Source organism: Cheilinus undulatus, linkage group 2 (genome assembly GCF_018320785.1).
Source record: "Cheilinus undulatus linkage group 2, ASM1832078v1, whole genome shotgun sequence".
Lineage (NCBI taxonomy): Eukaryota > Metazoa > Chordata > Actinopteri > Labriformes > Labridae > Cheilinus > Cheilinus undulatus.
Window position 1 is genome coordinate 12,430,715 of NC_054866.1, and position 9,670 is coordinate 12,440,384.

The window sequence follows — 9,670 nt, forward strand, 5'->3', positions numbered from 1 at the left end:
TGTTTTGTTTACATCTGTGACTGCTACACATGTAAAGTGTACTGTGCTCTTATTGGACAACGTCACTGGCGTCAAACATGCTAGATCTTCTGTCTGTAGGTATCTCAGATGTGTTCTTAACTGTCGTTCACTATGACACACTTAATAACATGAAATAACAGATTTTGGGGCAGACGGGTCCCAAATACCTATGACAGTAAGGTTGGGCTATAGCTGTGCTGGAAAAATGAAAACTGATCTCGGCTTTAAACTCAGTACTTTGCATCCCATTTTTTAATTCAAAAAGGAGATTGCTTTATTTTGAAAGGAAATAGGGAATTTCTTGGTATTAGCATTAACTAAAAGGGATACTTCAACATTTTGGCAAATTCGCCCATTGCCATAATCCCTATAGTCTCAGTAATAGGTTCGTTACCTTTAGTTGTCGGTGCAAGCTATTTTTAGATCGGCGCTGCTGAGTTCAGAGCTCCTGTGCCAACTCAATGTAAGCAGACGGTATTCCGGCTTTCCCTCATCAAACTCATCAAATACACAATCCAACAACTCCAACAAGTTGTGACCTGTACATTCACCACGCTATGAAATAAAAATATATAATTATGTAACATTAGGACACATGAAGCAAATACTCAGAACAATTTCTTGAGTAAACCACTGGGTGGAGTGACACTGTGACACAGCAGCCATGTCTGGAGTGTAGCTCCGGTTTTGCATTTAGTTTTAAAACATCTCTGTCTCGTAATGTTCCATGATTATTTCATAGCGTGGTGAATGTGCAGGTCACAGCTTGTCCACGAGAGCGTTTTGGAGTTGTTGGGTTGTGTATTTGATGAGTTTGATGAGGGAAAGCCGGAATACCGTCTGCTTACATTGAGTTGGCACAGAAGCTCCGAACTCGGCAGCGCCGAACTAAAAATAGTTTGCACCGACAACTAAAGGTAACGAACCTATTAGTATGACTATAGGAATTATGGCAATGGGCCAATTTGCCAAAATGTTAAGTATCCTTTTAACCAAAGAAAAGAAGTATATGAAGTGGATTAAAGTAAATGAAAAATGGCTAAAGCGAACAGTTAAAATGTGAAATGTCTGAAACTGCAAAGTAAAGAAAGAAAGATTGCGCTACCAACTTTTAAAGGCAAATAAGACAAAGAAGCAGTAGTTTACTTACTTTAACCATGTGGGAGAAGGGAGGCACTTTGTTGCGTCACATCCAAAAGTGCACAAAATAGGCTGTGATTTATTAATTTTAAAAACTTCATGTATAATTTCAGACTTTAATCTCATGGCAATGTCTTTTTTAAATATTTAAACTTGTTAAGAACATGTCAATTAAACAATCTCTTTAACAACGCATTGTTTTGCTTTAAAGATGATTATGAGTTTAAATTACTGAGGAATGATACTTTAGGCGTTTGCTCATTAATGGCTATCAATATTATGTGTTGGCATCAAGCTATTGAACTAAAACCAAAATCCTGATCCATCTGACATTTTTATCAATTTAGCACAGATGGGAAACCAAAAATGCAAGATGTGGATCTGTGTGTCCATCAGGAGGACGGATAAGTCTTCTTTCTTCACTTCTGTCCATAATCGGCCGCTACTTGGTGCCAAATCATTTAATGTTTTTTAAAGACTACTGAAGGTTAGCAAAGCTCTTTGTTTACGAGTTAAGAATTTTCACTGAAGGAATTCCAGATAGTTTAGTACATTACCTTTTTGTTATTATTCTGTCATGATGAACTGTCCCTTATTCATCTTCTTTCCTACACCACAAAGTAATGCTGGGCTTTAATGGGAACAACAGCATAAAAAGATCTAGGTGACATTCAGATTCAAACATGCGCACCATTTTCCTTCCATTCCTCATAAAGTAGATGGAAGGCTTCACTAAAAGCAGATCGAAGAGTCTAGTCAGCCAAGGTAGAAGGCCAGTCAATAATAGACCCATTTGTCCAAATGACTTCCTGCTCTGAGCTGAAGACGAGTAGCACTTTGCCGTCTGCGTGTCTCCATTTACTCTGGAAAAGAATCTGCTGGCAACCATGTGTTGGAAATAGACACCTAAAATCCTCTGGAAGAATCTGCTTCTTTCTTGTGTTTTCATCACACAGCTGCAATCCAAACACCAGACAAATAAAAGGTAAACCTGCTTCCATGGTGATGTCTCAAGTGTTTGAGGCAAGACAGAAATCTTTTCAGGGCAAGGTGTGTCAGTTTGCACTTTTTCACTTTAAGCTCAAAACAGCCATTAACCTGAACAAATACCAGGATCTCAGACTGATACGAGTGACAAAATGTGCCTCTTTTTATACTTTACTCTTGAATGAGCCTTAGTCTTTTAGGCTTAAACTTGTTTGGGGGCGACTAATACAACACACCTAAAAACAAAAGAGAAAAAAAGTTTGAAGTGTCTTTGGATGATTTCCTGTTTGTTCACATTGCATCGTCTCTGTGCAGCAGTACCATCTTCTTCCTGCCACATGAAGTTTGGTTGTTGAACTCTCAGCTGCTGTAATTCTTGAGACAGACTCGCAGCCTGTGAGTTATGCCCTACTCTGTCACTTTTCCTTACTGAGGAGGGTTTTCATTCAAACAAGCTTTCCACAAGGTTCAATTACTTGATGGTAGAAAACACAATTACTACCTACTGAGGGCGAAAAGCTGTTAAAAAACTGGCACCAATAAAGGCTGAACAATTTGCAAAAAATTATGTAATTGTGCTTTTTCTTCCTCAATTTGCAATTTCCTTATCTTATGTGTTGTTCAACGAACACAAGCAATAATTCATTCTATATTCTAACCTGCACTACATTAGATTTAAAAAATGGCAATAAAGAATTAAAAAATATAGCTCTAATTGCAAATTGATATCGATTGCCATATTGAAGGGGATTTTCATGTTATTCTCGTTTTAAGAAAAAAATATACATAAACAAGAAAAGAAGGACTTTTGTAAAAATTCTACAAAAATGTTTGCAAAAGAATGTTTGCATAATGTGTAGAACCTAAAGTCTCTACTGCTGCAAAACAAAATACATTAAACTGGTATTTTTTTTAAAAATCATTGTGTATTGAGTATGGTCTTAGCAGTGAAGTTGCTGCTAGCAATACACAGTGAATAGAGTGAATTTTCAATCCTGTTAGGTCTCATGCAGTACTGAGGCAGCTGCACACATTTGTCATATTGACATGGTAAGTCTCAGTACTTTATACTGGTATGAAATGCCCCAGTATATAAGCTGCAGCCAACTTTTCAAATGAGAAATAGGTTTTAAATAGAGGGGTACGTCTTGACTGGTCTCATAATTTTGTTACGATTATTATATTCATTCAATTGAGTTGGACTCAATATCACGATGCATCATGATTCATCAGTATAGGTTGCATCAGTTTTGTACATGATTATTTTTGTTTTTTTTGTTTTTTTTATGGAGGGCCAACCACGGGGGGAAGTAAATGTGCAACATTAGCAATTTTTATTTTTGTACATGCTAAATGTAATCTTTACCATATATATCATCAACCTGCCAGGGACTACAGATGGAAATTAGCCTATAATCTTGCAGTTTTACATGTTCATTAATGTGCATTGTCCCTTATGATAAACAAATAAATAAAATAAAAATGCATTGATTGTATGTCACCTCTGCAGAACAATCTACGTCTGTATAATGATGCATCATGGAAAAGATTATTTAAACACCACTAGTATTAAAAAAGCAGCTCATATATCAGATTTTACAGTAAATCACCTTTCTCTCCCATTTTTGTGCTCAGTTTAAGCTTTAGCAGATCATCTACATACTTAAATGCATTAGCTGCTGTAATGTGATCTACTTATTTGATATTCGTATTAAAAAGCAGTTGTTGTCCACATCATGAGCCTTATAAAAGACCTACCCTTTATGGCACATGCCCTAAAAATGTGTCCTAAAAATGTTTTATGTGATTTGGCACTTCCATGTTTGGTGACAAAGGTGAAATCATGCTCATCGTCACTGGGGTCTATTGGTCTAATGTTTGGACATAAATGAGGGGTTAGACTGGAAAACTTGCAGAGTGAGATAATGGTGCTCTAGCACTGGCTCACATTTTTGTTACCTTATATATACAAACATAAAGCCTGACCACACTGTCAGTCTCTTCACACATCGATGCAATTATGTGATAGGCTGCAGATGTATCGCACGCTGAGCTGCATTAAGCTAAAGAGAGCTCCACACACAGTTTGAAAGTGACGACTCTATACATGGCAAAGTCTGATACTATTCTGGTCATCATGATAGCTGAAGCATCCATTGTATGTACTCCAGTCAATTAGTGAGGATAATAGAAAGGCTAACATGGCAGAAGGGTCACAGAATTCACAATAACTGCCTGGTTCCTCCTAGGGACATAACCCTTGTAAAGCTCCTGTTCTATATAAAGTGCAATCACACAGAGACAAGAGCTTATGTTCGAGAATGATAGTGTTAGCTGGAGCTCCTGTAATGGTGCGTCACACCTCACTCAGTGACTCACTTTACCGACTTTTGAGAGAAAATCTGACGTTGTCAATAGAAAACTGTTGAGTGGGATGTTTCATTTCAGGCACGATTAAGCAGCTTAAATAGGTTTAAATCAGTCATTTGGGGTAAATTACAGAAAATTCTTCTCTATAAAGGAGGTTTATGTAAGGCCGAACAAAGTACCATCAGAAACCAAACCCTCCAAGGCCATGGGCCACCTTCTGTTTATCTGGTTCAAGATGAGTCCACCAGAAAGAGTGCATTTCTCTGAAAAATAACCCTGAAAGGGCTCTTTCCCTTGTGCCAAAGTCTGTCCTCTTTATTGTTTTAGATGTGCTGATGAAGGTGTTCTTTGATTTCTGTGCTACAGCCATGGTTTAAGTATAAATAAATATTACTTTGTAATTGAGGAAAAAATCTCAGAGAAGTTCAAGTGCTTAGTATCTTAAAATCAATAAATCAACCAGACCTGATCTTGCCTAATTTTAGACTCCAGCCATCTCTACAAACTATCACATGTATCATGTAGTCACTTGTTAACCTACACAAACAAACTTTGTATTTAAATAAAGTTCAAATGCAATTATCAGTTTAATTTCTACCTTGAAGTGGATATATGCAAACTCGTCATCACCTATTTAAACACTTGTATTGTGGGGCACAGGTGGCAGAATAGATAAGGCGCACGACCCATATACCCGGGCAGCCAGGGCTCGAATCCGGCCTGAGGCCCCTCACCGCATGTCTCTCCCCGCTCTCTTCCCCGTTTCTGACTCTATCCACCATCCTCTCCTCTATCAAATAAAGGCACAAAATGCCCAAAATAAACCTTTAAACAAAAAAAAAACAACCATCAGTGGACTAGGGCTGGACAATTAATCGAAATGTGATTGTGATTTCAATTTTGGCTTCTCACAATCATAAAAACATTATAATCGAAACAAAACGATTAATGTGCCACACGGCGCGGCGTGGATGCAAGTTCCTACACTGTAAAAGCACAGTGAATGCACCTGTGTTGCATGCACAGCTGCAGCAAGCGTGTGACATATGTGAATCAATGATACGAGGAGCGAGCAATTATAAACATGACAGAACGGCAGCCTTTGGTTGAGAAGAAGGGTAGGACATGGTAGGACAATTTGCATGTTGCAAATTTTGCAAGTTTTACAGGAGTGCATGTAGATTGGGTATTTAATTCTATTTATTGTTTTTTATTGCTATTATTTAATATATTATTATTTTACTTGTTACTAATTAATGTTTCATTGTTCTTTAAGTTGTGGTTCAATAAACACTCAAGTTTTGAAATCAATGAATAATTGTGTTTTTTGATCGTGATTTCATTATCAATCAAAATAATCGTGATTATTATTTTTGCCATAATTGTCCAGCCCTGCAGTGGACTACCATTTTTAGGTCTCTCCAGAGATAATTAATATGGTTTAAGTCAGCGTTTTGTCTGCACTTCTCTAGGACATTCACAGAGTTGTCCTTAAGCCACTCCTGTGTCGTCTCAGCTGTGTGCTTAGGGTCATTGTCATGATAAAAGGTGAACCCTCTGCCTAGTCTGAAGTCCTGAGCGCTGTGGAACAGGTTTTCTTCAAGGATGTATCTGCACTTCACCCCATTCCGTTTTCCCTCAACCCTGACCAGTCCCCAGTCCTTGGTACTGGAAAAACACCCCTACAGCATGATGCTGCCACCACCATGCTTCACTGTTTGGAGGCACTGGTCATCATCTGGTTAATAACATCCTGACATAATGTTTAGAACTGAGGCCAAACAGTTCAATCTTTGTTTCATCAAACCAGAGAACCTTGTTTCTCACAGTCGCTGAAGTTTTGCAGATGCTGTTTTGCAAACTCCAAGTGGGCTTTGCATCTTTTGCAATGAGGAGAGGCTTTTGTCTTGCTACTCTTACAATAAAGCCCAGATCAATGGAGGGCTGCAGTGATGGTTGTCCTTCTGGAACTTTGTGCATCTCCACCCAAGATCTCTGGAGCTCCATTGGAGTGACCATCAGTTTCTTGGTCACCTCTCTTACTAAGGCCCTTCTCCCCCCTGACTGCGCAGTTTGGCCAAATAGCCAGCTCTTGGAACAGTCCTGGCTGTGCCAAACTTTTTCTGTTTGAAATTATGGAGGCCACTGTACACTTGGGAACCTTAGGAGCAGCAGATTTTTTGGCAGCCTTCTCCAGATCTATGCCTTACAACAATCCTGTCTCTCAGCTCTGCAGGCAGTTCCTTTGAGCTCATGGCTTGGTTTTTGCTCTGTCTTATATTGTCAGCTGTGAGGTCTTCTATAGAAAGGTGTGTGCCTTTCCAAATCATGTCCAATCAGGTGACGTCCAATCAAGGTGTAGGAACATCTCAGCAGTGATCAAGAGAAATGGTCATTTCAAGTGCTGTTGCGTCCTTGTGTCAATGTAATATTTTATTTTTTTCTCAACATTTTTAAAATTGTATTTTCACTATGTCAAAATTGATTTAAAATCCTGCAGTGATTTTTTAAACACTTGGGGAGTAGTTAAAATCAACCCGGAAAAAAAGATTGATAAATAAATGACGATTTTTTTATTAAACTTAATTGCATTTCTGGAATTCAAGGTCCGATATTAACGGTTGCCCGAATGCCCAGGGTAACCTCAAGAAGCGTCAAAAGAGGATGAGCCTGCTTTTCAGTGCACACACACAGACAATTTCATTGGAAAACAACCTGGTGCAGCTTTCACATTGCACTGATCTGTACAAAGTTAAATATAATTTTCAGTGGACTAATAAGATAGTTAATAAATAAAGTTTTCTTTATAAAGAAGTGTTTTATGCATTGCTTTCCACAGTTGACAGGCAATGGATTTTAGTTCTAAGTATGTTGTGAGCAAAATGTATGCACTTGACAGCCAAAAAAAGTACCTCCTAGACAGGGCAAGTAGGAATTTAGATGGGGCAAGTGGATTTGGGAAGCACTTGCCCCAAAGGGCAAGTAGGCAAAAACCTTAACGTTGGACCCTGGAATTATTATGTACACTGCTGTTTTCATAAGTTAAAGGTATCAGCCATCAGTACTAGCAAATTTTGCCCTGTATTTACTTGGTATCTGATTGATGCTAACTTCTGCAGTATTGCCCACCTCTACTGTATTGCAGGAAGTTTAACAAAGTGATTAATTTAGTGATATAGTCCAGTGTAAAGTGAAACCTTAACTGAATCCCTTTGGCTGAGGAACACATCTGCTGCTTTTGGTCAGGACCTTTTTGAAATATTTAGCAGCCATCTTGGATCTGTTTCCCTGTGCCTAAAGGTAACCAAACCAGTCTGATCGGGTTTCCACAGCTGGCGTATAGAATGTGAACTGGATCACTGATATATCGATATTGATATCTGTCTGTGCATCACAAACAGTCAACCGCTTTTCATCACATATTCAGAAGGCTCAAAACACACTTGCTGTATTCAGCATTTGCTGAATAAGCAGCGAGTTATTCTTCCATCAACACCAGTATAAGCCAACACAATGCTCTGACCCGCTCCAGGGTTTCAGATACAGACAGATAAGCAAAAAGGATAATGAAGGCAGTGCTGCAATAGAGTGCATAATGAAGGTAAATGAGCATGGTGGTTTTGGGAGCTAACCTCTTAATCCATCTGAGAGCAGGGGTCTGGAAAAGAGTGCATCTCTGAAGAGTCAACAGGGTAAAGGTCCCACAATCAGTCTCTGGTTACTTCCTGTATAAAAAAAGACACAAATATTTGATAAGGATGAAGCAAATATACATGAGAAGGTGGTTTGCTCTTTGGCAGGAGGCTCCACTATTTTTATAATGTATTATTTGATAACTCAACAGTACATCTTAATGTCAAACTAAGATCAGTTAGCAGCACAGTAAAAGACCGTTGTCTCACAAAACAATTGCATTATACATAATTAGTGTCTTACAGCACTGTTGATTGCTCCCATGAGAAACCTCTCTGTTTGGCTTCAGTTCAAATCCAGGCTAAGATATACACTTATAGTTGTACAGCAGTAAAGTCTTAATGTTTAATTTTATGATCACTTTACTTCAAATGTTAAAGAGAGATGGAACACAGCAGTTATTAAAACAATAGACAATGGGGGAAATTTCCAAGATCATTCCCTCATTCAAAGACAATTCGACATTGAAAACAGTTAGGTCTATCGCTGCAGAAGTTTTAATGAGCACTTGGACTTACAGTGACACCGATGCAACTAAATACTTGGACTAAGAATGAAAAGCAAGGAATGCCAAGCAAAAACAAAAACAGTTTTAAGCAGCAGTCACTGGTGAAAATGAAACTGCAAAAAAAAAGAAAACCCTGCAGTTTCTCAGGAGTTCATTCGAGGCCAGCTGCAAAAGCCAAGAAATCCCCATTAAGCCCCACGTTGACATGTGCTTTTCACAGAAGAAAAAATGACACTTTTAAAGCCTGGTACAAGGAAAGGCTTTTGGTCTCTCTGGCTCAATTTGTTTTTGTTAAAAACTCTATGGAGACTCCTTTTTCAAACCTTCTATTTTGTATATATTTAAAGCCAAGTGATGCATAATCCCATAATAATTAGGGGCTGCTTCACTGACAGTTAGGCACATTTTAGCCTCTTCCTGGGGTGTTAAAGGCCTTCCTGAACTCCATGGGTCTGTCTGAAAAGTAAAAAAGAAAACAGTCCCTTCCTATCCACTTTTTCTTGACCTTTATTATAAACTTCACATGGTTAAGGCAAGATGCGAATAAGGGGATATGAGAAGAGAACTGCAGTGGTAAGGGAATCTGAGTGCTCTTACACTAAGCAAATGTTACAGATGCGATTTGGTTCTATTGTAAAAAACTACAATTAACTGTTGATGGACATCAAAATACAAATCTATTAATGTATTTAAAAGGTGCAGAGCACATTAATGAACATAAGCATAACAGACAACTGTAAACATGGCTAAGCAAACAAAACTGCTAATTTGCATTCATAGTCCCTTTGAAGGTAACCCATGAAGAGACAAAATAATACTTAATAATTCATGTAAACTCTGCTGAATAAAGTGCATGACGTATGTTACTTCTTCAACTGTTTACTCTACCCTATGTGTGTTACAGGTGGGCAGGAGTGAAAGTACTACAATCTACATATACATACATATACA

At 38.3% G+C, this 9,670-nt stretch overlaps 1 protein-coding gene across 3 annotated transcripts in view; it reads right to left on the reverse strand.

The window, feature by feature from the left end:
• The window catches only part of LOC121525882 (SPRY domain-containing SOCS box protein 4-like), a 94,584-nt gene that overhangs the window by 50,188 nt on the left and 34,726 nt on the right, over positions 1 to 9,670 (reverse strand). For all 3 annotated transcript variants that reach the window (XM_041812080.1, XM_041812096.1, XM_041812088.1), the window contains exon 2: positions 8,151 to 8,243. The gene's annotated coding sequence lies outside the window, so the exon portion shown is untranslated. The remainder of the gene's footprint in view (positions 1 to 8,150; positions 8,244 to 9,670) is intronic.